The sequence below is a fragment of the Amblyomma mixtum genome, chromosome 2, assembly GCF_055824585.1.
Source record: "Amblyomma mixtum isolate Tamu chromosome 2, ASM5582458v1, whole genome shotgun sequence".
NCBI classification, from domain to species: domain Eukaryota; kingdom Metazoa; phylum Arthropoda; class Arachnida; order Ixodida; family Ixodidae; genus Amblyomma; species Amblyomma mixtum.
The window spans coordinates 86353586-86366551 of NC_143013.1; the positions used below are offsets into that span (position 1 = coordinate 86353586).

The following is a 12966-nucleotide window of genomic DNA, read 5'->3' on the forward strand; positions in this document are numbered from 1 at the left end:
TAGGATGACGTCACCAAGCGGCCGTCGGATGCGCGCAGCAAGCCGAACACCGCCACTTCAGACAATCATATACATTTCGTTCCGTTATATACCTATACTCCCCACTGGCCGACCTCAATGTTGCGCCAGTTTTCCTGACTACATTCGTACCAAAAATTGGCTGGGGCTTAGCTAAGGTTACGCCTGGATATCTCGAAGCGAAAAGCTGCGGTGATCCGCGATAAACACGCGCTTGCGGCGAACGTCAAACGATGACGCATAGCGCGCGCACGGCTGCGGCGGAAGGTCAAACGGTGGCGAGGAGGAGAAGCGGCGGCGCACATGCGCAGTAGCCTGCGCTGTGCGTGACGTCACTCGTGCTCCGACATACGCCGGCTCACGCGAAGCGCGGTGTTGACTAGCGTAGTGAAGCTTTTCGCTTCAAAACTGTGACGCAACCGCTTGTCGTACAGCGTTCTGCGTGTTGTCATGCGATTTCTTGTTTCGTATAGCTACATGTGCTAGTCAAGTTGTAGGCTAGCTTGCGACAGGCATTCGAACCGACGACATATGCGCGTTCAACTGAATTCTGTCATTTTATCCGCAGAGAAGTCCAAACCTATCTGAACTAGAATGGCGCCCCTTTGTGAAAAGTCCAGTGCCCACGGAGTTTGCTTCATATCCACACAGTGTGTTTTGTAATGCACCTTTAGTGATAAAAATCTTCTAAAGGTAAGATTTTTGCTCCTGTCTTTTCCAATAGGCAGGACTTCCAGGAATACTACAGGAGCTCCACTACACGGCTTAGAAGCCAACCCCCTGGGCTCTAAACTTTTGACAAAGGTTGCATATTTGCCCAGTGGTTTGTTTTCTAGAAGCGTCGTATTCTGTCTAAACAGCTAAAAAAAAACTACGCGTTCGGGCAAGAAAGGACAAAACTGTGAATATCTGCTACAAAATCACAATTCTAGATCAATTAAAAGAAGACAGAACTGGGAACAAAATAAAGCAAACCTTAATTTCCTATGTGTTGAAATCGCCGACAAAGTTGATCTTGAACATATCTCAAAACACATGATAGCGCATGAAAGCCATGTTCCCTTAAGCTTACCGTTGGTACCAGGCGAAACCAAAGAAAACCAAATCATATACATCGTTTTTTTTTTGTTTTTGTTTTTTTTTTGGGGGGGAGGGGGGTTCTTTACGAGACGAAGTAAAATGGAGCTTAACATTCTGGTTCACCTCCACTTCGTCCAGAAATTTCAGCTATTCATGCTTTTTTACTTTATGGTCTGGCTTCAGCCGACCACTCAGCTGCAAGTAATTCAGATTGCGCGCCAGTAAGCGAAAATGCGAAGCCTCGGGCATGGTCGGAGCAGACGCAGCGGTGACAAAAATCACTTGGTGCCGCACTATATAAAAGTGGAGCTGCCGATAGATGGCTCCCTCTATACTGTTTCACATGCAGATTGGCCGTTTTCGATGGAGAGTTTCAAGTAAGTTTATAAGTTCCATCTCTAATAAAACATATGAATTCAAGGTGAGAACAGGATAACGGAAAGTGTGGTAAATGACAGACGAGGGAAAGTGCGAGCCAATATTCAGAGCTGAAAGTATTTCATCCTAGGTGTAAGTATTTTCGAAAGACGGGAAAATAGCCCACGGACAAGACGCGGCGAAGAGAAATAGAAATCTTTGTTTCATCACTTTGGCGTGCGTATTTAAGAGGGATCTTAACACCTCCCTTGACAAAGCAACTTTCTGCCAGAAAAACCACGCCGGGTCTCACTTTCCGGACGAAGAGAAAGTTAACGAAATACAGTGTGCAGATAGGACCTTCCAAAGGGCACCCGGAAATCCGCCCCTGCTTAAACTGTTTTTCCGTCTGAAGTTTGCGTGCGCGCTCTCTTGACTGGGGAAACTTGAGCGTTACGCTCGCTCCTGTGAATACGAACTGACGCTGCGGTCCGTTCGGATATTGGCCTTTCCACTATTTCTTGGCAGTCAGCAGTTCAGTAGCGTAGGTCAGGACATGTGTTCCCGACACACGATGTAATTAATTACACAATGAGCGAATTACCTTGGCATGTTCCATACCAACCCTTCAGTCTCGGCGCAAGTTTCTTCGGTTGAAATTCTTATTTTTGTTATTTAACCATAAACTTGGAATTAATTATTCGCCGTATCTTAATCTACAGGACACCAGACGAACCCGACACTCCCACCCCCTTTCTCTGACTCCGTACTTTGCAAAGACTAACTTATTTCAGCACTCTTTCTTTCCGCAAACCATCAGTGACTGGAACAGCTTACCAGCTTCGTGTGTACGGTCTCTTGACCTGGTAAGTGACCACTGTTAGTTTGTTTTTTAGTTTGTGTTGTTAGTTTCTTTTTCTCTTCCATGTCATTTCGCGCTGCTCGTTTTCTGTTTGCACTTTGCTATTATTGCTCAATTTGTGGTCTGTTCTGTATCCACTCCTGCTTGGGCCTCACGGCTTGCAGTGTGCCATAAATAAATAAATAAATAAAATATGGGGAGTTGGTTGGTATACATACGTATACAGTGTTGGTCAAAAGTTCCCTGGCCACAGGATATCATAACTGCCCGACTATACTGCTCAAAAGCATACCCTGTGGCCTGGGAACTTCTGACCGACCCTGTACATGCCACCCCCACCACCTGACACAATCAAACGTGGCAGTAAAATAAAAACAGATATCAATGTTTTACTCGACCTTTTTTCTGACCGCGAAACTTTCTCCAAAACAGGAATATGTTGGTCAGCCATGGTTTCCCGCCAACGGCAACAGACTTCGTGACCTGTATCTTTCCGCACTGCTCTATGCGCTGAAAATGCAGCCTTTCAAGTGAGATCCATACAGAACGTCAGCTACTCGAGCCAGTGACAGCGTTGACCGCGCCGCCAAAGACCGCAGCGTTGCTCAGATGGAACGATAGGCAGCGCACAAGAATAACTCTCACTGAAGCCAAAGAAAAAAAAAACAAGTCGAGAATAGCAGAAGCAGCTACAAGAAACACGGAAAAGCTGTACACGGCATAGAGAAAACGTAACGCTTCACTGGCGGCTAGCGTTTGCGCAGGAAAAAACAACAAAACAGTAACGCCGGGCGCCCTCCGCAAAATGCAACTCGTGCGATGCTGTAACCTGTACCGCCCAACACCCGCATCGCCTGTCCGCGAGTTTTCCTCAATAAATTTTAAAGTGATCGTTAGGCAGTGCTCTGGTCTTGCGTTACGCTTACCTCCATGTTAAGATAACGGTGAACTGTACCCACTAGTCTTTCCTATCTTATTTTTTTTTTTCCCCAGTAGCACCACAGGCACTCTGGACTACACCTATTTAACGGGCCCGTTTTCAGGCCTCGTGCGCAGAGAGAGAGAACGAGACAAACTTTATTAAGAGGGAGAAAGTTTATTACCGTGCGCAGAACAAAGTAATGTTCAGCAGACCTCAATTTGAGGCTAGTTGGTTCATCTTAATTTCAGAACGAGCCGGGTTAGAGCGAAGAAAACAACAGCAGGGACTTCGATTAATTAAAAAAAAAAATTCGCTGTGGCTTAGCTTGGTTAAGCCCGGTAATTGCGAAAGCAATATCCGTACCTACGCCATGGTACAGCTGGTAGTGTAGCTGGTGGTGGTGCTTGTGGTTAGACTTGTGGTGATGCATCGGTTATACAATCCAAACCAATCCAATCTAATCCCATCGAATCCAATCCAATCCATTCCAATTCAATCCACTCCAATCCAATCCAATCAAATGTAATCTAATCAAATGTAATCTAATCTAATCCAATCCAATCTAATGCAATCAAGGTCAAATGAAGGTAAATGGTGGTCACCGCCGCGGCACGGCAAAGGCGTGAAAGTGCAAGTAGTATTGCTTTCGCAATAAAATGCTTTCGAAGATGAGTCTAGCCAAAAAGTCAAATTAATACATTTGCAGTGACAACAGGCTGCCGACTTCTATTGAGGAATAGGAGAAAGAGAACTTTTATAACAGGACGATACTCCGGAGTTGCGCTAAACGAGACTGCGTGATTGCCTTTCGCTCATAGGTATTTCCGTTCAGTTTTGAGCTCTGAAATAGTGTTTTGCACTCAAATGAACAGTAAGACTGTCGGAACTGCACCCTATACGCCAGAAACTTGTTTTACGCCTAATAAAAAAGCTTAAGAAGTATCCCTCTCTTACAAGCTTCTTTTACCCACTGTATGAAGATGATAAATAGTCACTAAAGTTAATGAAAGAGTTGGAATCAAGAACAAAACTTTGGAAAGTTGGAATCAAGAACGAAAGTCGAAATGAGCCATACAGCGCGCAGACAAGTTTAGTTCAGTTACGTTAAGTTTCACTTAAGGGGAGCTTGAGCTAACCACCCCGAACAAATGGAACCCAAAACAAGCACCAAGCGACCGCAACGCTTCTCTCGGAAATGCGATATTAACGCGAAAGGTGTGCATAAGCTACAGCATACTGTTGCCACTGGTCGCACACGGAAATAGACATGCACAAAAACCGGCTGTATATTACGCGGGATTTAATAACGCATTCATTGCAAGCGGGTCAAGGTCGGTTCCCGAATGCACCAGGGAGTGCAGGTGTGACTAAACGACGTCAGGATAATAAAGCCAAGGAACAGCAATTCAAGTTCTGCCGTAAGAATAAGCGATGTATACTACTCGAGCCTCGGCTAGACTTCACCGCCGCCCCACTTTCCTTGAGTGCCTGCTGTTGCGATAGGTAAGGAGGCTACCGTGGTTATCTGGGGGCCTGCGAGCTGTTCGTTCATATCCGTCGTGCTCCTGCTTCGCAAAAACTCGTCTTCTCCTGGCAGTACAGCGCACCTCAGAACTGAGGCGGCTAGTAGTATAGGTACGTATCAGAAAGCTCGCCAAAGCCACAAACATCACACAACGAATAAAAGAAAAATTAACACGATTGATTGAGTTTAAATTCTCGAGCCCCAGCGAGAACTCGACCTGACGTCCGGATCAAACATGAGGCTACTCAACTTGGTATTTCAGAAGACGCAGATGCTTAGCTGCGCATACCTGCGCCGAATATAGAGCCTTCGAGGTGGTTTTCTCGCAGTAGGGCCTCCAAGTAGCTCCTGAAATTTCACGATGAACAAGGAGCTCTGCAACACTTCTCTCAAATGGGCCTTGTCACGTGACGTCGCACAACCCTACGACCCTGTGCCAGCGATCTCCCGCCAGAACCAAGCTCGTGATTTTTCGCTCACTACGCCGACGCCGGATTTTCTGGAGAACGGGGCCCTTAACGTTATCCTGTTAAAACAAAACTGCCCGGGCACCAAAAACGAATACACAAAATTATGGTGAGTCTTAAAAGAAAATATAAAAAGAATTTTGCCTCAGTGCTACAGAACTTGCTAACCACCCGTTAGGAGCTGATAGCTCCACAGACACGTGCACAGGCCACGGCATGCAAAGCCATGCCATGCCATGCCGAGCCATGTCATGCCAAGCCGTGCAACGCCACGCCACGACACGCCAAGCTATTTACGACATGGCACGCCATAACATGCAACGACATGCCATTCTATGCCATGCTGCGCCACGACACGACGCCATACGCACGCACACACGCGTGCGTGCGCGCACACACTACAGCCTATCAACGAGCAGAACTGAGAACTGGGGCAAGCATTCTCGCAGCAGCAGCAGCAGCGACGGCGGCAACGTTTCCCGCGCGTTTTTCGGCCTCCACGGGTGCGATGCGCGCCAGAGCGTGTCACTCGAGGAGGAGGAGAAGGAGGAGGAGAAGTGGCTCTTTTCACTCGCGCCTCGACGCCGTGAGCGCGTGGAAAGGAAGAGGGGCACTTTTTCGGCGCCGCGCGTCGTTCGGCGTCTGCACGCGGCGGCGACCGCGCCGTGAAGCCCTTGGCCCCTGGGGGCCATGAACCAGGTCGGGTCACGGAGGAGTTGTTACGCAAGCCCCGCGGAAGCTTCACGGCCGCCCGCCCGCAAAGGCCATTGTCATCTCCTGCTTGGAAAAGGAGAAGATGCTCCTTTTCCACCGACCATTACTCTCTCCACACTCCCGCAACGCATGCACAATGTACACGTGACTGTCTCGGTTCGCATTCTTGGGCCGCAAGAGACGAGAGCGTTCCGCCGTCGGTCAGCGTAACGTTTTCCCATACGATATACGGAATGGGTCGAGTGACGCACCGCTGCGTGCTTAAAGAGAGAAAGGTTGAAGAGAATCGGTGGTTTAGCCAGTTTAGGTGCAAACCGTTAAGTCTCCGCTTGTTTGCTAAGTGTGCTTCCTTCTCCGCGTAAGAAAAGGAAGCCACCACTACGGCTGAAAAAAGAAACAAAAAGATTCGGCGCTGCGGTCTGTCGGTTTGCTTAACCACGCTTTCCCTCTCGCATTCTGAACCCCCGAAGCGGTATCCTCTAAACCACGTGATGGAACTGCGATTAAAAACCAAACGTGGAAGCGTGCCGTCTCCACCTTCGCCGCTGAGCGACTCCATCTCTTTCTTTTTTTCTTTCCTTTTTTCCTTCTTTTTTCCTCTTTCTTTCTACTTTTCACTTTTTTTTTCCTTATTTCTTTTGTCGTCCTTTCCTTCCTTCTCGCATTTTTTTCTCTTTCTTTCCTTTTGCGCATAGTAATACGGGTCGTTAAAGGAAAAACTAAGCGGAGGAAAACAACCAGCACCCTGCTTCACATACTCGGACTGGTCTAAATAGTTTCGCAGGCAAAGAGAGCTGCTGCTGACGGACTTTCCTCAAGTATGTAAAACTGTGTAATAAAAATAGCGCCGCAGAACAATGGCGAAAACTTCATTTCCTGCCATCAAGACCACTATGCCTCAGAATTACACGAACTCCTTAGTTCACTATTCAGTTTCAGTTTCAGTTTATTCACTTTGGATGAAGGTTATACAAACAGGGTGATAAAAGCATCTGGGCCCTTAGCAAGCTGCTAGTTCGGGCCCATGCAATAAGAGCACAAAATAGCGTACCCAGGCGTCAACATAAAAAAGTGTACATTTTATATGAATAGATATGTTACACAAAACTACAATCAACTGAAGCAAGCATATGCAACCAATGAATGAAAGAAAAGACAGCAGAGGACGTTCGTTACAAGCATTGAATAATACATAAATACAGATTAAAGAGTATTAGCTCATTCTATACAAACCAAGTAATACACTTTTTAGTAGACTACATTTCTGCTAGAGATTGAAAGTTATTTTTATAGATAATGTCCTTTACCAAGCGAGAGAAATTTGGACTTCTTTTAGCCATTACTGGAAGAGCGTTCCAGATGTTTGTACCAGTGTATGTTATTAATCGCCTGCTGTATGTGTTGTAAACGGCGAGTAAGTTAAAATTATAATGATCCTCACTTCGTGTGTGCCTTCTTGAGGGTATAAAGATTCTAACAAGCACAAACGATAATATCACGTACGCCGCTCAGCCATCACACGATGCATCCCCATATAGCCAGACCGCCGAGCACCGTGCCGTCGACACGCAAACTCTGCATTTGCGCGACCCTGCTGTTCTTGTATGTTATGCAAGTGCCCATAGCTGAAAAAAAAAAAATCATTATAAAGTCAGAAACATAAAATCTCTCCCTGCTTCGGAACAGCGTGGCTGACTCTACCTTCAACTACAACAGACCGGTTAATTCTAGTCAAGCACGTAAAACAACTATTGCAACGGAAGAAATAAGGTATCTCACACACGCCTCTATTTCTTAATAAGATCTTTTTCTAGATAATGATAACATCTAACGAAGCCAATATACACGCATGTACTGCCAAGTCGTTCCTCGTACCCCTTTCAAGACAATGGCATTACTACGTGCATATCTATCAGCCCGCGGACCAAAACGAGGAATAAAAAAAATAGCCCGCGCGCCATATTTTCGGCACCATACGCTCCTCTCCGTCTCTTGCCCGCAATTCGAACCAGTCTCGCACACCTCCAACTCAGCCGCACTTCATCACCGCTCGTTGAATGTCATCCTTATTACGTACAGCCGACATCAACCCACGACGTCACTAACGCATTAACGCAATCTAAAAAGCAAACAGGGGGGGGGGGGGGGGGGGGGGGGGGGGGGGGTATTGGAACATAGACCTTGGCGTCAAAACGGCAAAGCGTATCAGCCAATATACGCCCGGGCGATGGGATCTCGACGTGCTGTGTCATCCATATAGAGCGAAAAAAACAAACACATGAAATGAAACAAACCTAGCCGTCGCGGGAAAAGCACCGCTCAGACGAACACGTTCGCCCAGGCAGGCCAGCAAGAGGTGATCAGGCAACGCCCTCTCTCAAGATGCTCGGGAGTGGGTTCCCCGTTTTACCCGCTCGGTGGCGCGCCGAGCGAAGAGCAAGAGCCACACACTACGTGCGACCAGACAGCACTCTCGCTCGCAGAGAGCGAAGAACGACCGAGGTGTACAGAGCGTGGTATAGACAAGGCCGCGGCAGCATCTCTGCTGGCCTCGAATCCCGCTCGGGCGAGCCGTATAGTATTTGGAGGACAACCAGGAAAACCGCCACGCAGATAAGCGTGCGCTGGAGCCGCTCCTCCGATGGCCGAAATTCGGAGCGCCGATGGAGAAGCTCCCCTGGAGTAATCGTTAGGTCTCGTAGAGGGGAGGGGTTACCGCGTCGAAATCGAAAAGACTTCGCTCTGCGTTCGCAGCGGAATGCCGTCACCACAGAGCCGACCCAAAAGAACGAGAGCTCTTCCCATATATTGTACCGTTTCATTTATACTTACCGCAATTCGTTCCAGCTGTGGCTCACTTACTTATTGGATTCACTGGCGCTACAGCGAAGAGGCCCTAGTTTGGCAATCACCAGTTTCTTTTAAATTCTACATCGCTATGGCGATCCAGTTTTTTGCGCCGATTTGATTTGCCGAAACTAACAACAACAAACAGGTGGATGGTTAATATAGACTCGTATAGCGCTGCTCTGTCTCTACCAAACGGAGCTAATTAATACCTGTCTAGTGGATGATTGCGTCAGCCATAAGCGTCTCTTCCCCGGCTTCGTGCCGTTGCGTAACACACATCTATATACAGCGCGTGGTCCACCGTAGCACCATGCTAATAGCGCCGCTCCTCCCAAGACTGCATTAATCAAGCTGCGCCTCATACGGAGAATTCGTGTTGTTCCTAATGGAGGCCTCAGCAGGGGCCGGTGAGAGTGCTCACGCAAGCGTATCATGCCACGTCCACGTCAGCCCGTTAGCCGCCGAATCGTGAGAGCGTCGAAGCCCCTTGACCATTTAAGCGACGGGTATAAGAGCACCAATCTTCGAACGCATCCAGTATTGAAGCAGCTGTTGCGTGCACAGACAGAGCACTGAAACTCCCGTGGACGTCCTGTGGACGTTTAGGACATCTGTGGGATGTCCAATGTGGACATGTGTGGGACGTTTCAGTGTGGACATCTGTGGGACGTTTCAGTGTGGACATCTGTGGGACGTTTCAGTGTGGACATCTGTGGGACGTTTCAGTGCCCATTGGGAGGCACGGTGTTTCCTTGACCTATGCCTCCACGCACGCGCGAACTCGCTGACGACCACCGCACACGGAGATCAGTCTCACTGTCAGGAATACCACATTTCGAGTGCTCCCTGCCGAAGCGTTGCAGTTTCCTCGGAGGAAACACAGCGTCTCTGTGTGACCATTTTTTCTTTGTTTCCCGCGCACTGCTCGTAATGGCGTGCCTCTGGTGCGCAGCGTATGTGCACAGCACCACCAGGAAGGTAAAGCAATGGGAGCTTAACGAAAGACGGAAAAACGAAAATAGAGCGCCAGTATAGAAGAGATTTGTATTTTAACCACTTCGTAACTCGATCCCCTCCCCAACTCGCTCCTTTAAGCGCCACAAGTAATAAGATTCACTGTAAATGATGTTACACTTGCGCGAGGAGTGCGAGGTCTGAGTCTAAGGTAGTCAAGTCAAAATCATGAGGTTGCATCACCATGAATTGCATATACTGTCTTTATTGCCACTGCTTTTTCTAGGTGTCCACTTTTTTCTTTTTTTTAGTATTTCTCTTGTTATGAACTAACGGCAGCCAATTTTAAAATAACAGAAGAGAACAAATAAAGTGAAACAACTCCGAGAGCAAGGTTCCGAGAGATATGTCCTTTGAAAGCTGATATGAATGAGAGACCATGCCGTGAGTGTCTTTGTGAATTTGTGAGTGAGTGAGTGAGTGAGTGAGTGAGTGAGTGAGTGAGTGAGTGAGTGAGTGAGTGAGTGAGTGAGTGAGTGAGTGAGTGAGTGAGTGAGTGAGTGAGCGAGCGAGCGAGCGAATGAGCGAGTGAGCGACTGCCCAAGTGGGTAAGTGAGTGAGTGAGTGGTGTAGTGAGTGAGTGGTCGAGTGAGTGACTGAGTGAGAGAGTGGTGGAGTGACTGAGTGAGCGAGTGGTGGAGTGACTGAGTGAGCGAGTGGTCGAGTGACTAAGTGAGCGAGTGGTCGAGTGACTGAGTGAGCGAGTGGTCGAGTGACTGAGTGAGCGAGTGGTCGAGTGACTGGGTGAGCGAGTGCCCAAGTGAGTGGGTGAGTGAGTGCCCAAGTGAGTGGGTGAGTGAGTGCCCTAGTGAGTGGTGGAGTGAGTGCCCAAGTGAGTGGTGGAGTGAGTGCCCAAGTGAGTGGTGGAGTGAGTGAGTGAGTGCCCAAGTGAGTGGTGGAGTGAGTGCCCAAGTGAGTGCTGGAGTGAGTGAGTGAGTGAGTGAGTGAGTGAGTGAGTGAGTGAGTGAGTGAGTGAGTGAGTGAGTGAGTGAGTGAGTGGGTGGGTGGGTGGGTGAGTGAGTGAGTGAGTGAGTGCCCAAGTGAGTGGTGGAGTGAATGCCCAAGTGAGTGGTGGAGTGAGTGCCCAAGTGAGTGGTGGAGTGAGTGAGTGAGTGAGTGAGTGGGTGAGTGAGTGCCCAAGTGAGTGGTGGAGTGAGTGCCCAAGTGAGTGGTGGAGTGAGTGCCCAAGTGAGTGGTGGAGTGAGTGCCCAAGTGAGTGGTGGAGTGAGTGCCCAAGTGAGTGGTGGAGTGAGTGCCCAAGTGAGTGGTGGAGTGAGTGCCCAAGTGAGTGGTGGAGTGAGTACCCAAGTGAGTGGTGGAGTGAGTGAGTGAGTGCCCAAGTGAGTGGTGGAGTGAGTGCCCAAGTGAGTGGTGGAGTGAGTGCCCAAGTGAGTGGTGGAGTGAGTGGTGGAGTGAGTGAGTGAGTGAGTGGGTGAGTGAGTGCCCAAGTGAGTGGTGGAGTGAGTGCCCAAGTGAGTGGTGGAGTGAGTGAGTGAGTGCCCAAGTGAGTGGTGGAGTGAGTGCCCAAGTGAGTGGTGGAGTGAGTGAGTGAGTGCCCAAGTGAGTGGTGGAGTGAGTGCCCAAGTGAGCGGTGGAGTGAGTGCCCAAGTGAGTGGTGGAGTGAGTGCCCAAGTGAGTGAGTGAGTGAGTGAGTGAGTGAGTGAGTGCCCAAGTGAGTGGTGGAGTGAGTGAGTGAGTGAGTGCCCAAGTGAGTGGTGGAGTGAGTGCCCAAGTGAGTGGTGGAGTGAGTGAGTGCCCAAGTGAGTGGTGGAGTGAGTGCCCAAGTGAGTGGTGGAGTGAGTGAGTGAGTGAGTGAGTGGGTAAGTGAGTGAGTAAGTGAGCGACTGCCCAAGTGAGTGAGTGAGTGAGTGAGTGAGTAAGTGAGTGACTGCCCAAGTGAGTGAGTGAGTGAGTGAGTAAGTGAGCGATTGCCCAAGCGAGTGAGTGAGCGACTGCCCAAGTGAGTGAGTGAGTGAGTCAGTGAGTGAGTGAGTGAGTGAGTGAGCGAGCGACTTCCCAAGTGGGTAAGTGAGTGAGGAAGTGAGCGACTGCCCAAGTTAGTGAGTGAGTTGTCGAGTGAGTGGGTGAGCAACTGCCCAAGTGAGTGAGTGAGTGAGTGAGTGAGTGAGTGAGTGAGTGAGTGAGTGAGTGAGCGAGTGTCCAAGTGAGTGGTGGAGTGACTGAGTGGTCGAGTGAGTGGGTGAGTGAGTGCCCAAGTGAGTGGTCGAGTGTGTGAGTGAGCGACTGCCCAAGTGAGTGAGTGAGTAAGTGAGTGGTCGAGTGAGTGAGTGAGTGAGTGAGAGTGAGTGAGTGAGAGCGAGTGAGTGAGTGGTCGAGTGACTGAGTGGTCGAGTAAGTGAGTGAGTGACTGCCCAAGTGGCTGGGTGGGTGAGTGAGTGAGTGAGTGAGTGAGTGAGTGAGTGAGTTCATTGAGGGAGCGAGTGAACTGAGTATCGAGCTTTTCAAACAACATGTATGCAATTTAAGAGCTCTACAGACAACCGTCGGCTTACCCACGTGCCACTATTAACTTAAACGCACATTCCTGCGTTACATCACTGTCCTCGTTGCATATCTAACTCAAATGACACGCGTTTGGTCAAAAATCACCTTAAACACATGCCGCATGTTTGCGAGTAAAGCATCACCACAAAGCAACGGGCACTAAAGCGGCCAAAGTGAATAGCCGAGTGACGTGGGTCTCAAGATCAAGGCTACTGCTCCACTCACGAGCTCTCTACACATCCACGTCCGCGCGCTCACGCAGTTCGATCGCCATCGGCCGACACGACGCATTTGGACCTGGACCGCGATGTCTATCCAAACTTTAAAGGAACACCCCAAGATCGTAAGGTCCGACAACGCAACATTTAAAATCCCCAAAAAGACACATCGCAAAGAATCGTCCACGGAGAGCGATGTATTCTCGGTATATCGATGGGTGTCTCCGTTCGCAATCTTCGACTTGGCTGTAACGTCAGCCTCAGCATACACACATTCCTGTAAGCACATACACAGCGCCTATGTGTTCACGCCGCACCCACACGGAACACCTCGCGGGCCCAGCCGAAATCTGAACGACGACACACCGCGATCTCGAACGCGTGAATCGGAGGAAGACCGCGGATTTCGGCGTGAGCGAAAGAAAGCGCCGGCT

At 49.1% G+C, this 12966-nt stretch overlaps 1 protein-coding gene across 1 annotated transcript in view; it reads right to left on the reverse strand.

The window, feature by feature from the left end:
- Positions 1 to 12966, reverse strand: part of LOC149360010 (rho GTPase-activating protein 18-like) — a 235751-nt gene that overhangs the window by 65327 nt on the left and 157458 nt on the right. The gene's annotated exons all lie outside the window — the stretch shown is intronic.